The sequence below is a fragment of the Ochotona curzoniae genome, unplaced genomic scaffold (assembly GCF_017591425.1).
Source record: "Ochotona curzoniae isolate NIBS_2020 unplaced genomic scaffold, NIBS_Ocur_1.0 contig_91, whole genome shotgun sequence".
NCBI lineage: Eukaryota > Metazoa > Chordata > Mammalia > Lagomorpha > Ochotonidae > Ochotona > Ochotona curzoniae.
The window spans coordinates 8,081-28,662 of NW_024466609.1; the positions used below are offsets into that span (position 1 = coordinate 8,081).

At 50.4% G+C, this 20,582-nt stretch overlaps 1 pseudogene; it reads left to right on the forward strand.

Annotated features, from left to right (window-relative positions):
• Window positions 1–311: 311 nt before the first annotated feature.
• LOC121166212 lies at window positions 312–3,839 on the forward strand (annotated as a pseudogene).
• The last annotated feature ends 16,743 nt before the right edge of the window (window positions 3,840–20,582 follow it).

Genomic DNA, 20,582 nt, shown 5'->3' on the forward strand with positions numbered 1-20,582 from the left:
TCAGTGGATTCTGCAGTGAATTCATTGTGCTAGGAATGGAGTGATTGGGCCCGGTGCCATGGCCTAGCAGGCAAAGTCCTCACCTTGAGCGCTCTGGGATCCCATATGGTAGCTGGTTCTCATCCAGGCAGCCCACTTCCCATCCAGCTCCTTGCTTGTAGCCTGTGAAAGCAGTCTAGGATGGCACAAAGCTTTGGGTCCCTGCACCCACGTAGGAGGCCCGCGAGAGCTCCTGGCTCCCAGCATCAGATTGGCACAGTACTGGCCACTGCAGTCACTTGGGGAGTGAATCATTTGTCGGAAGATCCAACATGATCCTACACCATACACCCACGCCCATCCAGAACAAGCCAGCAAGGGTGGTGTTCCCCAAGCTGTACCAACCAAGACCTAAACCTTTTGCGCCTGTCGGTGCCACACTCACCATTCAGGGCGAGCTGGGCTCCCTCCCACCACAACCCAAGGCACAACAGAACCTGACCTCCATGGCAGCTGGCAAGGCTGGCCAGAACGTGGTGTTCTTAGGCTTCCCCGCGCCCACCCTGCAGGCCAGCGTCTTCAGGTAGCCACCAGCCACCACAACTGGAGCGGTGCCACAGAGGCCACCAGGCACCCTGAGCAAGCCCGTGAACATGCACCTGCTGAACCAGGGCAGCAGTATCGCCATCCCAACCTAGCACAAGCTGCCTGGCCAGAACCAGTTCCTGCTGCCCAGCGTCCCCACCTTCCAGCTCCCGCAACCACTCTCCTCCTTGCCAGCCAATGTGGGTGGCCAGATCCTGGCTGCTGCGGCCCCTCACACACACGGACAGCTCATCACCAACCCCATCCTCACAAAGCAGAACTTGGCAACCCCTTTGAGACTGGGCCCTGTGCTGGCCCCACCCTCGGCTGCACACAGCACTGCCACACACATCCTCTCCACTGCACCCATCCAGGTGGGCCAGCCCACGTTCTTCCAGATGCCCATGTCGCTGGCGGCGGGTAGCCTGCCCACACAGAGCCAGCCTACAGCCGTGGTCCACACCACCACCACCACAGTCCTGCAGGGCATCATCCTGCCTCCTAGCGCCTTGGCCATGCTCAACGCCCCCATGGGCTGGTACAGCCAGCAGCTCTTCCCCCTGCTGCGGCGGCTGCCTCCTCCCCCACTACCACCTGGGAGGCTACCCCCATGCTCACCATGCAGCCCACCCCACCAGCACCCCCTGCAGCCAGCACGCTGCTGACCCTGGACCTCCAGCAGGCACAGGTACATCTCCCCGTTTGCTGGCAGCCTCCCAGCCCTAAGTGTGACCAAGGACCCTGTACCTTAATTACAGCTGAAGAAGGCCCCTGCACTGCAACCCAGCAAGGAGGCCTGTCTCCTGGAGCATTTCCACAAATACCAAGGCTCTGTGCTGCACCCCGAATGCAAGACCACCTTCTCCTACCTGAAGGATGCCCTGCAGGGCCTGCTGCCCTACCACATGTACCAGGGCGCCCTCTCCTCCCCCAGCTACTACAAGGTGGACGAGGAATTTGAGACAGTCTCCACCCAGTTATTGAAACGCACCCAGGCCCTCGCACCTGCCCACCAAGCTTGTGATCTGGCATTGCGGGACTGGTGGATTGCCTTCCATGACCTGGGCTGATGCGTCCTCCTCCCTGTCTTCCTCCTCATGGTCTGCTGCCTCTTTCCTGGACGCCAATGAGGACAGCCCCACGCCTTCCCGCAACGGCCCGCCAATCAAGACCTATGAGGTGCGAATCCAGCTTAGTCTCAAGCTCAAGATCAAACAGCAGACCAGGCTCAGCAAGGTGGTGCACAACAAGGCGCTGGACCCTGGTCACCAGCCGTCCCCTGCGCCCCAGAATGCCGAGCCCCTGCAGCGCAAATCCCCGCCACCATCAACCCCGGCCACCCAGATGAACGGCATAGTGGACCACATGCCACCGCTGGCGCCACCCGCCACTCACAAGGCTGCGGGCCTACACCACCCTGGCCGTGCCTGCTGCTCTGCAACAGCTACCCAGAGCATGTGGCCACCAGTGCCACGCCCCTGCCCGCCAAGGTGGACGAGGCCACAAGTGGCGGCTGTGGAGGACGAACTGTACCAGCAGCTACTTAAGGGCACCACCATGCTGCCTGAGGCCACCCATGCAGCCACCCATGCCGGCCCGGAGGCCCCCACAATGCCACCCGCCAAGTGGCGCAAGCCCCAGTCCGCACACATGGACCAGGCCTGCTTCTCAAGCCACAGTCCACAGAACAACACTCCCATGGAGCACTTGCAAAGTGCCATCGACAGCATCCTGAACCTGCAGCAGGTGCCGGGCCAGCCACATACACTAGCACCTTCCGCCTCCCCGCACCCCTGCACAGGCTCAACGCCTACCCACCCTCCAGCTTTCCCAGGCCACAAGCACAAGGCTGGATGGGAAGCAGAGCTGCCGGGATTAGAAGCGGCGCACATATGGGATCCCAGGGCACTCAAGGAGAGGACTTTAACTACTAGGCCAAGGCACCTGGCCCTTTCTCTTACTTGAACTCTCATTTGAACATAAAAATAGCAAGAAAAGAAATAAAGACATTTTTAAGATCTATTTACCATATCATATCACTTTAAAAAATTCAATTTAAGAAATCACAAACATCAATTATCACACAGTACCAGGATTTAGTCACCTTTGACAATGGAAGATCAAAGAGAAAAAGACTTAAATTGACAAAGGATTTTTTCAAATAGATTGTCTACAAACTCGCTGTGCCAACCCAAGCATTGGTCAAGCACAACGCCAGCACCACATGCTGCCCCTCAACCTTGCAGCAAAACTCGGAGGAAAACAAGGCTGTTTGTTCTAACTGCTGGAGTCTGTGCTGGTCTGGTGTGAGCAACAAGAAAACTGCCCCAGACCCTTAGGAGGAGCTTCACTGAGGACTGAGCTGGGGGCCTGAGACGCTGCTTCTCAACTCAGGAAAATCAGGCCAATTAAAATACAAATTGATATAAAATTTTAAAAAGAGAGAGAGAGATAGCAAACCCTGCCCAACATGAAGGTCGAACTGTCCCTGGGCACTCCCCCCTCCTCACTGCACAATGGGTTCCACTGTGAGTCCTAGTGTTCAAGGTCAGTGCTGCAGAGTGAGGACCCCAAGGTCCCCCTCCTGGCCCCCGCCCGCCCCGCGGCCTCAGGAGATGCTCTCACACACTCACCCTTCCCAGCTTCTCACCAGTCGGGGGTCCTGCACAGGCTCCTGCGGGGAGGGAGCTCACAGGGCAGCACTGGCTCAGCCACCTGCACCTCTCCACCAGCACAACCAGTAACACCTCCCGCCTGCTGCCACAGGGCTTCCTGGGCACGTCTAATTGGCCGCTCCCACTCACCATGACTACGTGTGACATCACAATGCGCAGCCAATCAGAATCACAAAGGGAGGAGGGCAGTGAGGTAGGATTCTGGAGGGAGGGGGAGTGAGGGGCGGGGCTTCACCTCAGGCAGGAAGTGGCCTCCTCTCTTGCAGCTTGAGCCTTCCAACAGCAGGGGCCGCTGTCGCCTCTCACATCAGTCCACCTCCTGGCCTCTCCTTCAGGATCCCATTCAAGTCTGGAAAACAGAAATGTAGGACAAGAATCTAGAGTTACTCTTCATTGAATGTTCAGTTGATTCTGAGAATTTCCTTCTTTATATTGGCTTTTTGCTGTTAGTTCATTTGACACCTTAAAATACAGAGCAGGAAGATATTTGAAAATGTAGTGTAAATTAATGTTTTAGATCTCATTTCTCTTTTTCTTTTTTTTTTTTGTTTTGATTTTATACTGTTTCTTATCTGTTTCTTATTAGGAATACCAGCTTGATTGTGTTGATCTTCTACCCAGAAATCTCGCGTGATTCTCTCATCAGTTTCAGTTTGGTTTTGCATAAGTGAGTCATTGGTGTACATTGACAGTTCTGCTGTGTAAAAGGTCACAACTATGCATATAATTTCCTTTCTCTGTTTAAGTTTTTTCGTTGCATTTTCAAAACAATGTTTAAGAGGCAAGTAGTGAGACCTGGTGCGGTAGCCTAGTGACAGAATTCTTTACCTTTCGTGCACCAGGATCCTATATGAACCAGGTTCTTCTTTTGTTTTTGCTTTTGTTTTTTTAAGGGAACATGCCCCAGACATAAACCTCACTCTTCATTATGACGCTTATAATCAGTTACACTGTCAAGGTAATTATAAGCTGCAGTCAAACAGCCTCAGAGCAGCCTCTGTCCTTTTTTTGGAACATGGCTGTCGCTGCCAGTGCCACTGTCCTGCTGGCCGACTTTCCCTGGACCACACCAGTGTTAATGTAAACCTTTATATGTGCAGGCTTGCTCAGCTTCCAGGCCCTGCACCTCTTGGCCACCTGTCCTGTGTGCCACTCCAGTCTCGTGAGGTTGTGCCTGTGTCCCCAACGACCCTAACCCACATGCCAGCCCTTCCAGGGCCAGCTGGGCTATGCTGGAGCCCTGTAAGCCTCTAGCATGCCCCTTCCCGCAAGCCGACTGCACCAGGGCCAGGTGGTTTCGGCCACTGCCCCAAAGGCTCACCACCACTGCTGCCCCGGTCTTGGACCACAATGGCTCTGCCAGTATCCCAAGCACCGCTACTCGGCCTACCCTGACACCCCTCATGCTGCTCTAGGGCCAGGTGGAATTGGCCACAGTCAACCTCCCTAAAGAATAGAAGCAACCCGTGGACATGCCTTGAGCTCCAGGCCCCAGTGGTCTTGGCTACGTACCCCACAGATCTAGTGTCAGGTGGCCAGGGTCAGACCTGTACAGGCTACTTGGAGGGAGACCCATAACCTGCAGTCCACCTGGTCTTCTACTCCATAGGTCTCTTGAAGGCAGAGAGAATCAGTTAGTGGTTCCTGTTCACCCTGTACTTCTAGTGCCCATCAGGATGGCACTCCAGGTTCAGGCCAGTGTAGATGGGGCCCACGCTTCGATAACCCACTTGCCCGGTGCTCCAGAGCTTCAAGGACTAGGTCGATAATCCCCTGCTCATCTAACCCTCCCACTATGCCTGCTGCTCCAGAGTCAGGCACACTCTGCCTGCAACCCACCCCCACACCCATACACAGACACACACACACACACACACACACACACACACACACTCGGCAGGCTACTCTGCTTGCTGCAGCAGAACCAGGTAGGCTCTGCCAGCTTCCCAGTGCCCCTAGCAGGCTGCTCACCCACCTGCCACACCAGGAGATTGCCCTGCACAGGCAGCTCATACATTGCTGCTGAAAAGACCTGCTGATTCAGCCGGCATCCCCCGCATCCTCAGCCTGCGTGCTGTCCACTTCACTAGGAACACACCCACTAACCCCTTGTTCCAAGCTTGCCTGCAAGCCACTCCAGGTTCAGGTGGACTCAGCTGCTATCTCACGCCCTTCTACGCCTTCGTCCTCCACAGCCCCCTCCTGAGGTTCTAAGGCAGGGCATATTGAGAGGTTGCTTCACGGGCCCCAGCACTCACACCATCCGCTCTAGGGCCACTTCGTCCAAACCGGCTAAGCCAGTGCATCCTGCATAGCACCCCTAGCCAGCAGGCCATGCAGCCCCACTCACTGTTTGTTACAGGGTTAACCAGGTTCAGCCAGCGTCACACACCCTGCACCCTTCCTCTGGGCCTGGGCCTATCAGACAGCATGCCATGCACCACCAGTCCTCCCACCTTGCCAGATGCTAATTCAGACAGCGCCCTGTTAGCCACCTGGCCTCTCCGATCCATTCTCTTCCAGGGCCATGCTGCCCTGATTGCCACAGCAAAACCAGACTGGGGACAGAACCCATCATCTGCAACCTGCCTGCCAGGTGCTCCAGGGCCAGGTGTGCTTGAACAGCGACTCCACCTGGCCCACTGTGCACTTCTGGGCCTGCGGTACACTCCTGGGCCAAGAGGGCTTAGCTGGTACCCACATGCATGCCAGGCATGCACAGAGTGCTCCAGGGACAAGGACTTATGACAATAAGCCAAGGAAAAAATGCACCCACTGGCCGCGTTTTCCAGGGCCAGGCCAGACAAGCTGTTACACTCTACAACCGCTGTCCTCCCACCATCTACTTCATAGCCAAGTCATCCTGGCCAGTGTCCCTGCTGCCATAGCACTGTAATCATCCACTTCAGAGCCTAATTGTGCTGGGGGAAGGGTGTGCCTTTAACACGCTCCCTCTGTTTCCCAACTTGCCCATCCAGGGCCAGGCTTAGTGAGCCAGTGTCATTGCGCCTCAAGCCCAAACACTTTCACACTGTCCACCATCCGCTGCTGAGAGCCAGTCAGGTTTCAGCCAGTGATCTGTCCCCTCAGTGCTGGGTCCCTTCTGACAGCCATGCTGCCTCTACCAGCCCCAGCCTGCATGCCTTCAGTCCCCTGCTCACAACATGTCCACCCTGTCAACTGATCTGAAGCTAGTTGACCCTCCAGTGGCATGTCCCACATCCGTATGCCTTCTGCAAGCTCCTCCAGGGCCAGGCCAGAAGGGCAGCCCCAACACTAACCTCTAGCCTGTCTGATATTGTGGACTTTTTGCTGTCCATAGCAAGGTGAGCTAGAGTTGCAAGGAATTTCAAACCAAAACACTGCAGTAAAAAGCTCTTTTTTGGGGGGGTGGGTCCCAGCGGCATGGTCTAGCAGCTAAAGACCTAGCCTTGAACGGGCCAGGATCCCATATGGGCGCCGGTTCTAATCCCGACAGCTCCACTTCCCATCCAGCTTCCTGCTTGTGAGCTAGGAAACAGACAAGGACGGCCCAAAGCCTTGGGATCCTGCACCCGTGTGGGAGACCTGGAAAAAGTTCCTGGATCCTGGCTTTAGATCGGAATAGCATCGGCTGTTACACTCACTTGGGGAGTGAATCATCGGATGGAAAATCTTCCTCTCTAACTCTTATTCTCTCTGTATATCTGACTTTCCAATAAAATAAATAAATCTTTAAATATGTATATATATATATATATATAAACCTCTTTTTTGTCTCACATGACACAATTTTCATGCAAACAATTCTAGCTTGCAAAGCACGATTTATTTAATAAGAAGAAAGAAAATGGTGCTGTCCTAGAGGCAGGAAGGGGCTCCAAAGGAGGAAACACACAAGAAAATAGTGGAAATGGTGCCTTTTATGCACCATCTCAGGGAGGAGTTCACATGAATCACCCAAGTGCAGAGAGAAAGAAATTTACTCACAATGGGCAGTAATGTCTATCACCTCAGCCAGAGAAACAGAGGGTGAGACTTGTGGCTTCCTTCTCTCAATATTGTAGGATAGGCAGCTAGTTCAGGGTTATCAGCTTGGAAGACACAGCCCCTACACCATCTAGGCTTTCCCTTCTGCCCACCTGTGACACTCACCCATCATCACCTGGAACCTGAGAGGGGGCGGTATTGCATTGCTGTGTAACCACTCCCCTTACAACCCCCAATGAACTCCATGATAGGGATGGGCTCACTCTCTTGGTCACATGCTTCCATCACTCTGGCACTCCAGCACCTGATTGCTCTCTGGATCCCAGCAGATTCTGAGGACAGGTAGGCCCTAAGCAAGGCCCTGTATGTTTGTATTTCTCACACTCTGTTTACACTTTGGGTGGGACAATAACGATGTAATGATGTAAATTCTAAGAAACTTTGTATTTCAAAATTGTGTTCTTTCAAGAGTTCCAGGAAAGATGAGGCCTAGCAGTAATGGAATGTGGGCAGAGAAGCCAGGGAAATGTGAATGTCTGCAGCCTTGTAAGTGTGTCCAGGCTGTTCGCTCTATGTCTCTTAGGATAACTTATATTGCTGGGGAAGCTGGGACATAGGTCTTCAGATTAACAGACAGACTTCTGGGTAATGAACAATTCTTCCTCTCAGGGTTTCCATTCAGACTGGATTGTCACATGGACTTGGCATTTGTTAATTTCTAGTGGGCCCTCTTATCACCAAACTAGGCTCACTCTCCCTGGACCCACAGTGCCTCTAGCATTCCCACCTTGGTTGCTGCAGCAGGCACAGGTCTTCTGGGCAGGAAATACCTGTGCTTCTAGCCTGAGTGCCATGCCTCCCTCAGGCTACTCCTGGTGGCTCTGAATGCCACTCCAGGGACAGATCTCATGACCACTGCTCTGACAAGCCTTGATCAGATGGACCCTAATCTCAGTTTCCGTGCTCACAGCCAACTTGTCAAATGCCCCAGGGTAAGGATGGTTCTGCCACCATCCCATAAATGCCACAAATGCCTGTAGCATGCCTGTCCATCTGCCCAGTCAGCAGCTCAAGACTAGGCTGACTCAGCCAGCAACCTGCTCCCTCCAACAGCCGCTGACCAACCAGCTGCTTCCGGACTGGGACTGCTAAGCTGCCAACCCCCTTGGTACCCTGTGCTTCTGATTGTCTGGCCTGACAAAATGCCCACTCTTCCAAGGCCAGGACAGACCACTTGGGCCAGCATACATGCACTTCATCCCAAAGGTACCACACACTTTCTGAAACTAAAGGCCTGATTGCCCTGATCCCACTCTGCCTCTAGCACTCCCGTCTCTAGCACGAACCTCCCATGAGCCTGCTCCAGGGTCAGGCCAACACCCACATGTCCCTGGTTAAATCACCCTTCACCACCTGGTTCGGGATCACATACCCTTCCAGCATCCCCACACACCCAGCACAACTGCCCTGCTGGCCTGCTTGCTGTTGAAGAACCAGAAAAACTTGGATGGCAGCCCCAGGCTCAAGCCCACCAGCCAGCCTCTCCAGGTCCACATGTGCTCAGCCAGCCATGTCCCCACCCCACCACCACTGCCACAGCACTCAATGCCATTTGCTGCACCACCAGGGCCTCAAACCTGACACCCCCAACTCAGAGAGCCAGCCTGACTTGCCTCATGGCAGCTGTCCCAGGCACAGTCACCCAAACACTCGGCACCCCCAGCTGACGGTTGGCCCACCTGCTGATTCCCCTGTGCCAGTTGCACTTCTAGCACTCCCACCCTGTCCATTCCAACAAGGACAGGCTGGCCGTGCTGGCCAACCCGAAACTCTAGTCTGCCCAATCTGTGGCTGCGGCTGCTGTTACAGAGCCAAGGCAGTTTGGGCAGTGCCCCCTCTGTCCTTGACCACTAGCTGCCAATTCCAGGGCCAGACTAGCTCCTCACCCACATTGGTAAATTGCTCATACCACTTCACCCCATATTCCCAGCAGGCCTGTAAGCTACTCCAGGGCCAGGCCAACTTAGCTGGTATCCAGTCCACTGCTCTAGGACCAGATTTGTTCTGAGGCTGCTCCACCAGCCTCCAACACACACTACATCTGCTCCAGGACCTGGGGGGGGAGGCACAGCTGGGGTCCCCTCATGTCTAGCCTGCCCACTGCCCTGCCTGGTACACCAGGACCAGGCTGACTTGCACAGTGACATGGTATCTGCTTCAAACCACTCACCTGCCTGGCACTCCAGAGCCAGCTTTATTTGCCCTGCATCCACCATGCATCTCCCAAGTACACCACACCTGTTACTCCAGGGCCAAATTGCGGACTGGGTTCTTCCAGGGGTAGATCCTGCTTCCAGCGACCCACACTGAGATCAGGGACTACAGTCTTCCAGGGACCAAGGTGCTTCCCTCCATCCCTTCCTACGCTCCCATTCTCTACCCATGTGCTGTCTGGGTAAGTCTCAAAATGTGGGTCCAGCTTCCCTGTGGGTACTTTCTTCTGTTCTTTTGCTGTCCCTGTGCCTGGATGGATGTGAAGATTCATCACGATAAGCTTATTGGTACTTGCAAGATGAACTTCTGCTGCCATTTCTGCGTGACTTCATTCCACAGCCTGCTGTGACCCAGTGCAGGATTTGACCCAGGACCAGCTGCACACTCCTCTCTGCCTGTCTCAGGCCAGGCTGGCAGGCACCTGCACCTTCCTGGAGGTCACAGTACAGGCAAAAAGTGACCCTGCACTGAATTCATGGCAGATTGCTTAATTGGAAAGGCATGGTGACAGGGAGAGAGATCTTCCATCAGCTGCTTTATCAACTGTTTCAAAAACTCAGGGGTATTACAATGTAGTACTGATGCCATTAACATCCTCAACAAAGACAGTAGTTGCAAAATGTCTTAGTCAGTTAAGAAAAAGAACAAATGATATGTTAAGATTCCAGAGAATCTTAATGGTGAAATAAACAACATCAAACTGATTGACGGTAAAGACACTGAATCAAAGACACCAGCTTGGACCCAGCACAACAGCCTAGTGGCTAAATCTAAGCCTGGCCTGCCTGGGATCCAATATGGGTGCCAGTTTGTGTGTCAGCGGTTCTATTACCTTGCAGCTTCCTGCTTGTGGCCTGAGAAAGCAGGAGTGGTTGGGCAAAAGCCTTGAAGCTCTGCACCCATCTGGGAGACCTCGAAGAGGCTCCTGGCTCCTGGCATCAGATCGGCTAAATTATAGCTGTGACCGTCACTTGGGGAGTGAACCAGTGGACTGAGGATATCCATCTCTCATCTTCTTTCTGTATATTTGACTTTTCAATGAAAACAAAACAAAACTTACGATGTCACTCATATTCACCAATAACATAAAACATTCCCTCTCAACCTCTTTGTACATACATATGTATATTTAGTAGAGAGTCTGTCACATAAGAAAACACTGAACCAAAGGGCTCAAAATGCAATGGGAAAGGGCCCAGCGAGGTGACCAAAAAACTAAAGTCCTCAGCTTGAATGCTTAAGTGTCCCATATGGGCACCGGTTCTAATCCCCGCAGCTTCACTTCCCAGTCAACACGTTGCTTGTGGCCTGGGAAAGCAGTGGAGGATGGCTCACAGCCTTGGGACACTGGACCATGTGGGAGACCAAGAAGCGTTCCTGGGCCCCAGCTATGGACTGGCAAAGCACCAGCACTTATGGTCATGTGGAAAGTGAATCATCGGACGGAAGATCTTCTCTGTCTCTCCTCCTCCATGTATATCTTACTTTGCAATAAGAATAAAATACTTCTTAATGCAATGGGAGAACAGTTACATATGTTTGTCCCTTGTGGTAGCTGTGCACATCACTATCCACAATGACTGGAGACTTTCAGGGAAGTTCTCAAACAAAAGCTTCGACATAATCTGAATCTTTACTAATGCTCCACCAGCCTCACCACCACAGTTGGTGTGTTCTTTAAGTGTTTCATCTCTTTTGTTTTTAACATTTATTCATTTTTATTATAACGTCAGATATACAGAGACGAGGAGAGAGAGAGAAGATCTTCTGTTCACTCCGCAAGTGACCACAAAGGCATGAGCCGCCCCGATCCGGGGCTGGGCCAGGAACCTCTTCCAGTTATCACACATGGGTTCAGGGTTCATGTTCCCAAGGCTAAACAGAAGAGAAGAGAACCAGAGAGAACGATTTTCCTGCCACTGATTCACTCTCCAAATGGCCACAATGGCTGGACCTGTGCCAGTCTGAAGCCAGGAGCCAGGAGCCTTTCCCAGTCTCCACGTGGATATTGGGTCTCAAAGCTTTGGGCCATCCTCAACAGCTGCCCAGCCACAAGCAGGGCAATGGATGGGAAGCAGGGTTGCTGGGATAAGAATTGGTGCTCATTGGGATCCACATGTGTACAAGGCAAGGAACTAGGCAACTAGGCTACTGCCCTGGGCCCTGTTTTAAAACATCTTATTCCTAAGTATTTCAGAAAATCTTCTCATGATATCATGGAAGATTACAAGTTTTATGAAGAATTGTGTTAATATTCCTGAAATTGATTACAAGGCATTTCTTTCTTAGTGGCTTTCACTACTTTAGTTTGGGACTTATTTATTGGAAAGACAGATTTACATAGAGAACGAGAGACAGAGAGAAAAGGCTTGAATCTGCCCATTCCCTTCACAAGTGGACACAATAGCCAGAACTGAGTTGATCTGAAGCCAGGAGCCTCATCCAGGTATTCCATGTGTGTGCAGCATCCCAAGGCTTTGGGCCATCATCTACTACCTTCCCAGGCCACAGCAGGGAGCTAGATGGGAAGTGGAACGGCTGGGACATGAACTGATAAACATATGGGATCCCAGCAATGCAAGCAAAGGATTTAGCCACTGAGCCATCATGCCAGGCCCCTATTGTTTGATAATTTTGTTTATGGATTGCCACAATGGCTGGTTTTCAGTACACACAAGGAAACACAAACTTGAGACTATAAATGGATCCCCACCTACTGTGCTGGTCTGCCTCCTCATGTCTTGAGCCCTGTATACCTGTAGCTAGGCCTGGATTTGTATATCTCGGACCTTGTTTCAGGGGCTATAGGTTATCTGCTTTTCAACACCTTACATGAGTGCAACCTGTGTTCATCCTTGCATTTTCTCATTATAGATATCTATTATTTGTGCCTGGCAGGGTAGCCTAGTGACTAAAAGTCATCGCCTTATACTAGCAAGGATCCCATTTGAGCAATTTTTCTGGTCCTGGTGGCCCCATTTCCCATCCATCTCCCTGATTGTGGCCTGGGACATCAGTGCCGGATGGTACAAAGCCTTGGAAATCTTACCAGCACTGGAAACCTGGAAAAAGTTCCTGGCTCCTAGGTTAGGATCAGCTCAGCTCTGGCCACTGCAGCCACTTGGATATTCCTTGTGCCTACAGCATAAGCCAGCTGCCTGTAAAACAATATTATACATTCTGATCAATAATCAATATTTCCCTCCACCCACTCCCTTCTCTCTAAGTCACACTGTGCTCCACCTACTTCTCACATCTCACTCCTTCCTTCACCCTCCTCTGTCTGAAGTTCCCTAGCTAGCTTTCCTCACTGAGAATCTGAGCAGCCACAACCACTTCTCCCCTTCCTCCTCCCTCTTCCACTGCTTGACACTGCACTTTTTCCAAGGTTTAAATCTTTTCCTTTCTTTTTTGTATACTTCACCCACACCCAGCACTAATCCAGAGGGATGCAGTATGGGATAAGCTAAGTAACACCTCCTTAGAAACCAAAGCAGGGCCCGACGGCAAGGCCTAGCTGCTAAAGTCCTCACATGGAATGCCCCCGGATTTCATATGGGTGCTGGTTCTAATCCCAGACGTCCCGCTTCCCTTCCAGCTCCCTGCCTGTGGCCCAGGAAAGCAGTCGAGGATGGCCCAAAGCTTTGGGACCCTGCACCTGTGTGGGAGACCCGGAAGAGGCTCCTGGCTTGGGATCAGGATAGCACCGGCCGTTGCGCTCACTTGGGGAGTGAATCATCGGATGGAAGATCTTCCTCTCTGTCTCTCCTCTGTGTCTTTTTGCCTTTCCAATAAAAAATAATAAAAATAAAATCTTTACCAAAAAAAAGGCAGACTTTTTCATCCACTCTCCCAGTTTCCATATGCCTGCAACAGCCACAGCACGAAAAATAAGTCAAATAATTTGCATACTGGTACCCAAATCACTGTCTGCTGCCTCCCAGCCTGGGCAGTAGCTGCACACTGCATTTGCACAGAATTGAAACCCAGGCATTCTGATGGAGACACAGGAGTCCCAATGTCATGTTAACCACTGTCACACACACCCACACAGGGCAGTGATGCCTTCCTGTGCTGTGTCAGGTGGCCATTCACTGCTTTTCTCCCATGCCTATTGTTCAGCAAACAGTTCTTCTAAAGAGCTAATGCTTATTTTGTGACATAGGAAAAAGACAACTTACTGAATTGTAGCTTGGTGAAAATAGTGACTCCTGGTGTGATTTTTCAGGGCAGAGAGCAGCACTTGGCATTGAGGCAAGAGTTCTGCACATTCAGAGATTTATTCCCTGCCTTAATTCTCCCTGCTGAACCTGACTTATTCCCTCGACAACTCATGGGTACATTTATTCCCAATTGGGAGAACTTAAGGGAATGGGTGACAACATACCAGACGCCATTAGGATAAATCAGTAGTGCTGCCTTCACAGCTCCTTCCTCAGGTTCTTCTAGAGAAGCCCCTTTGCGTGAGTCCTGGTGCACTCCCTTGGCTTGTCTACAAGGTCGCTGTACCACCACAGGCCTCTGCCAAGCGCAACGCCAGCACCACATGCTGCCCCTCAACCTTGCAGCAAAACTCGGAGGAAAACAAGGCTGTTTGTTCCAACTGCTAGAGTCTGTGCTGGTCTGGTGTGAGCAACAAGAAAACTGCCCCAGACCCTTAGGAGGGGTTTCACTGAGGACTGAGCTGGGGGCGGGAGACGCTGTTTCTGAACTCAAAATCAAAACCAAATTAAAAAAAAATGTATTATATTGAGGGAGAAAAGGGAAAAAAGGAGGAAAACAGGAATAAAAAAGAAAAGAGAAAGAGACTGACAGAGAATAGAAGAGAAGAGAAAGAAAGAAAGAAATATAAAGAAAAGCATAGCAAAGAAAAAAGAACGAAAAAGGGAATCCTGCCCAACATGAAGGTCGCACTGTCCCTGGGCACTCCCCCTCCTCACTGCACAATGGGTTCCACTGTGAGTCCTAGTGTTCAAGGTCAGTGCTGCAGAGTGAGGACCCCAAGGTCCCCCTCCTGGCCCCCGCCCGCCCCGCGGCCTCAGGAGATGCTCTCACACACTCACCCTTCCCAATGGATCACATAGGGGTTCTGGTTCTAGCCCCAGTGGCCCAGCTTCCCACTCATCTCCCTGCTTGTGGCCTGGGAAAGCAGTCGAGGACGGCCCAAATCCTTGGGAACCTGTACCTGCATGGGAGACCCAGAAGAGGCTCCTGGCTTCGGATTGGCTCAGTTCCAGTTGTTGTGGCCGTTTGTAGAGTGAATCATTGGACAGAAGATCTTGCTCTCTGTCTTTCCTCTTTTTATATCCACTTATCCAATAAAAATGAATAAATCTTTAAAAAAATGCAGAACTGAAGAATATTAGAAAATATAATGTCTTCAATCTCATTTCTCCTACTTATGTTCATTTCCTGCTCTGTATTTTTTTTCTTATAGTGTTTCATCTCTTTTTTTTAAGATTTATTCATTTTTATTATAAAGTCAGATATACAGAGAGGAGGAGAGACAGAGAGGAAGATCTTCTGTCCGATGATTCACTCCCCAAGTGACCGCAAATGCATGAGCTTCCCCAATCCGTGGCTAGGCCAGGAACCTCTTCTGCGTCTCCCACATGGGTTCAGGTTGCCAAGGCTATACAGAAGGGAGAGGAGAAGCAGAGAGGAATATCTTCTTTCCACTGTTTCATAATCCAAGTGCCTTAATGGCTGGACCTGTGCCAGTCTGAAGCCAGGAGCCAGGAGCCTTTCCCAGTCTCCACGTGGATATTGGGTCTCAAAGCTTTGGGCCATCCTCAACAGCTGCCCAGCCACAAGCAGGGCAATGGATGGGAAGTAGGGTTGCTGGGATGAGAATTGGTGCTCATATGGAATCCCAGTGTGCACAAGGCAAGGACCTAGGATATGACGCTACTGCCCTGGACCCTGTTTTAAAACATCTTATTCCTAAGTATTTCAGAAAATCTTCTCATGATCTCATGGAAGATTACAAGTTTTATGAAGGATGATGTTTATATCCCAGAAATGGATTATTTACATACCATGTCTTAGCTAATGACTTTCACTCATTTATTTTGATACTTAGTTATTTACTGAAAATACAGATTTACAAAGAATGAGTGACAGAGAGAAAAGGCATGAATCTGCTCATTCCCTTCACAAGTGAACAAAATAGCCAGAACCGAGTTGATCTGAAGCCAGGAGCCTCATCCAGGTATTCGATGTGTGTGCAGGCTCCCAAGGCTTTGGGCGGTCATCTACTGCCTTCCCAGGTCACAGCTAGGAGATAGATGGGAACTGTAGTGGCTGAGACATGAACTGATAAACATATGGGATCCCAGCAATGCAAGCAAAGGATTTAGCCACTGAGCCATCGTACCAGACCCCTATTGTTTGATAATTTTGTTAATGGATTGCCACAATGGCTGGTTTTCAGTATACACAAGGAAACACAAACTTGAGACTATAAATGGATCCCCACCTACTGTGCTGGCTTATGTGACATGTTCTGTATTTCTTCCTGTGATTTAGAAACTTATACAAGCCTTGTCTGCCTCCTCATGTATTGAGTCTTGTATGCCTGCAGCTAGGCCTGGATTTGTATATCTCGGATCTTGTTTCAGGGGCTATAGGTTATCTGCTTTTCAACACCTCACATGAATGCAACCTGTGTTCATCCTTGCATTTTGTCATTGTAGAAATCTATTATTTGAACCTAGCACAGTAGCCTAGTGGCTAAAAGTCATCGCCTTACACTAGCAAGGATCCCATTTGAGCAATTTTTCTGGTCCTTGTGGCCCCATTTCCCATCCAGCTCCCGGCTTTTGGCCTGGGAAAGCAGTGGAAGATGATACAAAGCCTTGGAAATCTTACCTGGAAGAAGTTCCTGGCTCCTAGGTTAGGATCAGCTCAGCTCTGGCGTTGCAGCCACTTGGATATTCCTTGTGCCTACAGCATAAGCCAGCTGCCTGTAAAGCAATGTTATAAAATTTGATCAATAATCAATATTTCCCTCCACCCTTTCCCCTCTCTCTAAGTCACACTGTGCTCCACCTACTTCTCACATCTCACTCCTTCCTTCACCCTCCTCTGTCTGAAGTTCCCTAGCTAGCTTTCCTCACTGAGAATCTGAGCAGCCACAACCACTTCTCCCCCTCCTCCTCCCTCTTCCTCTGCTTGAAACTGCAGTTTTTCCAAGGTTTAAGTCTTTTCCTTTCTTTTTTGTATACTTCACCCACACCCAGCACTAATCCAGAGGGATGCAGTATGGGATAAGCTAAGTAACACCTCCTTAGAAACCAAAGCAGGGCCCGACTGTATGGCCTAGCTGCTAAAGTCCTCACACGGAATGCCCCCGGATTTCATATGGGTGCTGGTTCTAATCCCAGAGGTCCCGCTTCCCATCCAGCTCCCTGCTAGTGGCCTGGGAAAGCAGTCAAGGATGGCCTAAAGCTTTGGGACCCTGCACCCACTTGGGAGACCCGAAAGAGACTCCTGGTTTCTGGCTTTGGATTAGCACAGCACCAGCTGTTGCAGCTCACTTGGGGAGTGAATCATCGGAAGGAAGATCTTCCTCTCTGTCTCTCCTCCTATCAGTATATTTGACTTTGTAATAAAAATGAATAAATCTTAAAAAAAATGAAGGAAGAAACCAAACCAACCCTAACAATTGCTTGCCAAGCTTGTTCAGTATCTTTCAATAACAGAGCCCTCCTTCGATGCTCATTTATCATCACCTGGAACCTGAGAGGGGGTGGAATTGCATAGTTTTGTAAGCCCTCCCCTCACAATCCCCCATAAAGGACCATGATATGGAGGGGCTCAATCTTTTGGTCCTGTGCTTCCCTCACTCTTGCACTCCAACTCTGGGCCTCCCTAGTGCCTGCTTGCTTTCTAACTTCCCACAGAAAAAATCCAAAAACAGGTAGTCCTTGAGCAAGGCCTCTGTATTTCTGTATTCGCCACCCTCTGTTCACCGCCCAAGGGATATAATCAGTAAGTGGCAATGCGAGATGAATTTCCACTATTAAAATTTCATTTTAAACCCATGTTTACACTACTTTCTAATCACTGAAGGCATGTAAACATCACACGAAGCAAAAAGGCACCCCTAACACACACACAGCTGTTCTGAAGCAACATTCAGACTGCAAAGCCAAAGAGTTCAACCAACAAGGTAAGGTTCACAGTACATTTGATGGTAAGAGAACAACTGCTGGATGGGAGACCCTGGAGGTGCTCCTGGCTCCTGGCCTTGGATCAGTTCAGCTCTGGCTGTTGCTGCTGCTTGGGGACAGAGCCAGGAGATGAAAAGATTTTTCTTTCTATCTCTCCTTCTCTCTGCAATTTGGACTTTAAAATACAAACAAATCTTTAAAATAACAACTACCTGTGATGTCACTGGGATTCTCCTCTAACACACACATTCCATTATTCTCTCTGGTCTATATCTTTATCTATGTTTATATCTATCTATATCTATATCTACACATATATATTTCTATACATTTAGTAGAAAATGTGACAGAAAGAAAACACATTGATCCAAAGGGCTTGACTAGAATGGAAGAACAGTTTCTTGTATTTCTTCCCTCCTGCAGATGTGCGCATCACAAAGATCCAGACTGGACAGCACCAAGTGGCCCATCAGGCTCTGTGTTGGCCCATCTTGCACTTGCACAGCACTACCCACTATTACTGGAGGCTTTACGGGAACTTCTAAAATAATAGCTTCTTCTTCTTCTTTTTTTTACAGTGCCTTGAGACTGTGATATGTAGCTCAAAGCCTAGTGGTTCGATTCCCCATCTGCATGTGCTAGGATCCAATGGGAACTGGTACATGTTCTTGCTGCTCCACCTCCCTTCCAGCATCCTGCTTATGACCAGGGAAAATAGTCAGGGCGGCTCAAAGCCTTGGGACCCTGCACCCACATGGAAGGCCTGGAAGAAATCCTGACTCCTGGCTCCTGGCCTTGGATTAGCTCATCTCCAGCCATTTTTGCCACTTGGGAGTGAACCGGCAGATGAAAGATGTTTCTCTTTGTCTCTCCTTCTCTCTGTAAGTCTGCCTTTACAGTAAAAATAAATTAATCTTATGAACAAAAACCAACAAATGTACAGAAATAAATTAAATGAAATTAAGGGCAATGATAACACTAATTTAAAACCATATCCTTCTCAGAGATGGTTGTAGCCTTTGTGGCAGATCACTGCATTCTTCTAACTGCTAAGGACAGAAATGTGTCTCCCAATATTTTGTATCATGAAGGGTAGACCACCAATGTGAATCTATTGTAAGACAACACTGTTGAGAAGCTAATTAGCTGGGTCTGCTTGGTATCCTAGTCGCTAAAGTCTTTGTCTTGCAGGGGCTGGGATATCATGTGGGTGCCAGATATTGTCATGGTTCTTCCACTTCCCTTTCAGCTCCCAGCTTGTGACCTGGGAAAGCAGTAGAGGATGGCCCTGTGCTTTGGGACCCTGCACCTGCAAGGGAGATCTGGAAGAAGCTCTGGGCTCCTGCCTTTGCATTGGCTCAAGTTTGGCCCCTGCAACCACTTGGGGGTGTGACCCAGCAGCTAAAAGATCTTTCACTCTGCTCTCCTCTCTGGAAATCTGTCTTGCCAATTAGAAAAAATATATATTAAGAAAAAAAAAGTCAATTAGCAGCAAGTAATTCCCTGCCTGTGAAATCCTGTTGCAAACTGACTTGGTTTCCTTTAGAAAAGAATGCACAGAAACAAAGAAAACACAATGTGAGGGTATAGAAAGAGGAGGCTGTGAGTTGGCCAGGGAGAGACACCTCAGAAGAAGCCAAGCCTATTATCATCTTGCTCTTAAATTTTTGGTCATTAGAACCATAAGATGGGTGTCTGCTATACTCCACATCTGAAATGACACCAAGGCAGTGAGTTTGTGGGTGTGGAAATGCAGGCTTGCAGAGTGACAGGGGATGGCAAAGCTGGGAGCATTCAAGGCCCTAGGGGATCATGCCCATGCAGGGAAAACAATCCTGGGGATTTTCTCATGTGCTTGGTCCCAGGAGCTGTGGAGGAGGGGAGGAGAGAGCCCTAGCTTAGCTTGCTGGCATGGTCTGCTGGTGGACTGGGTCTGGAGAACTTTCAGTGGGCTTGGATCTTGGTGGTGAGACAAGGTCTCAGGCCAGCCGACATTCCAGGAGCTTGGGACACTACTGGGTGTGCAGTGCTCCAGGCCAGCACACCACTCCACGGTTAGACTGGGCTTCAGAAGACTAGGCTGTTGAACCCATGCACTCCCAGGTGCAGGGACTGTGGATTGCTCAGGGAAGGGGGTAACGGGATGTGTGAGAGGCAGGACCACTGAAGGAGTATGTTGCAGGTGAGGAATGACTGCTGAGGGACTTCTGCTGACAAAACAACTGTACTTGCAGGTCAATGAGGGGGCTAATACCTAGTGGTTTGGAGGGGCCAATGGAGGATCTTTCTGGGTCAGACTAATGCACCCACCAATATGGGAGACCTGAGCTGGGCTGGTTAGCATGGACTGCCACCAACCACCATCCATTAGTGTGCAGTAAAGGTAGGGCTGGGAGGCCTGTCTGGCACGGAAAGGTCACACTACTGTCAGTGAGGTTTTTAGAAGGGGCAGATAATATTAGGCTGTGCCATGACACTGACAAGCATGCAAAAGAGCCAAGTCTGGGGACAGATCCTGTGGGGAATATGTGGTAGCAACTGCAATTTTCACTGCTTTGCTCAAGAGCTAGGAGCTGGAAAGGGCTGAGCTGCACATGACCATGGATCCCTCTGCCACTCATGGATACTGGGATTGGGAATGGGACACACTGGTCCAGGCTTCAGCACACAGCACTGCTGCACACAGCGCATATGGGAATCATGCTGGTGCCGGCCAAGTATGGGTTATTAGGTGTCACTGTGATTGGGATGCAGTTCCCAAGCTGTGCACGTGAGGGCCGAGTGCAAGGTGGGCATGGTTGGGCTCCACCACAGCATCCATTGGTTTTGCATAACAGAACAGACTGGAGACAAAACTGATCCAGCAACTGCAACCACCAGTATATGCACAGGCTCATGTGGGTGACACACTGAACTGGACCCTGGA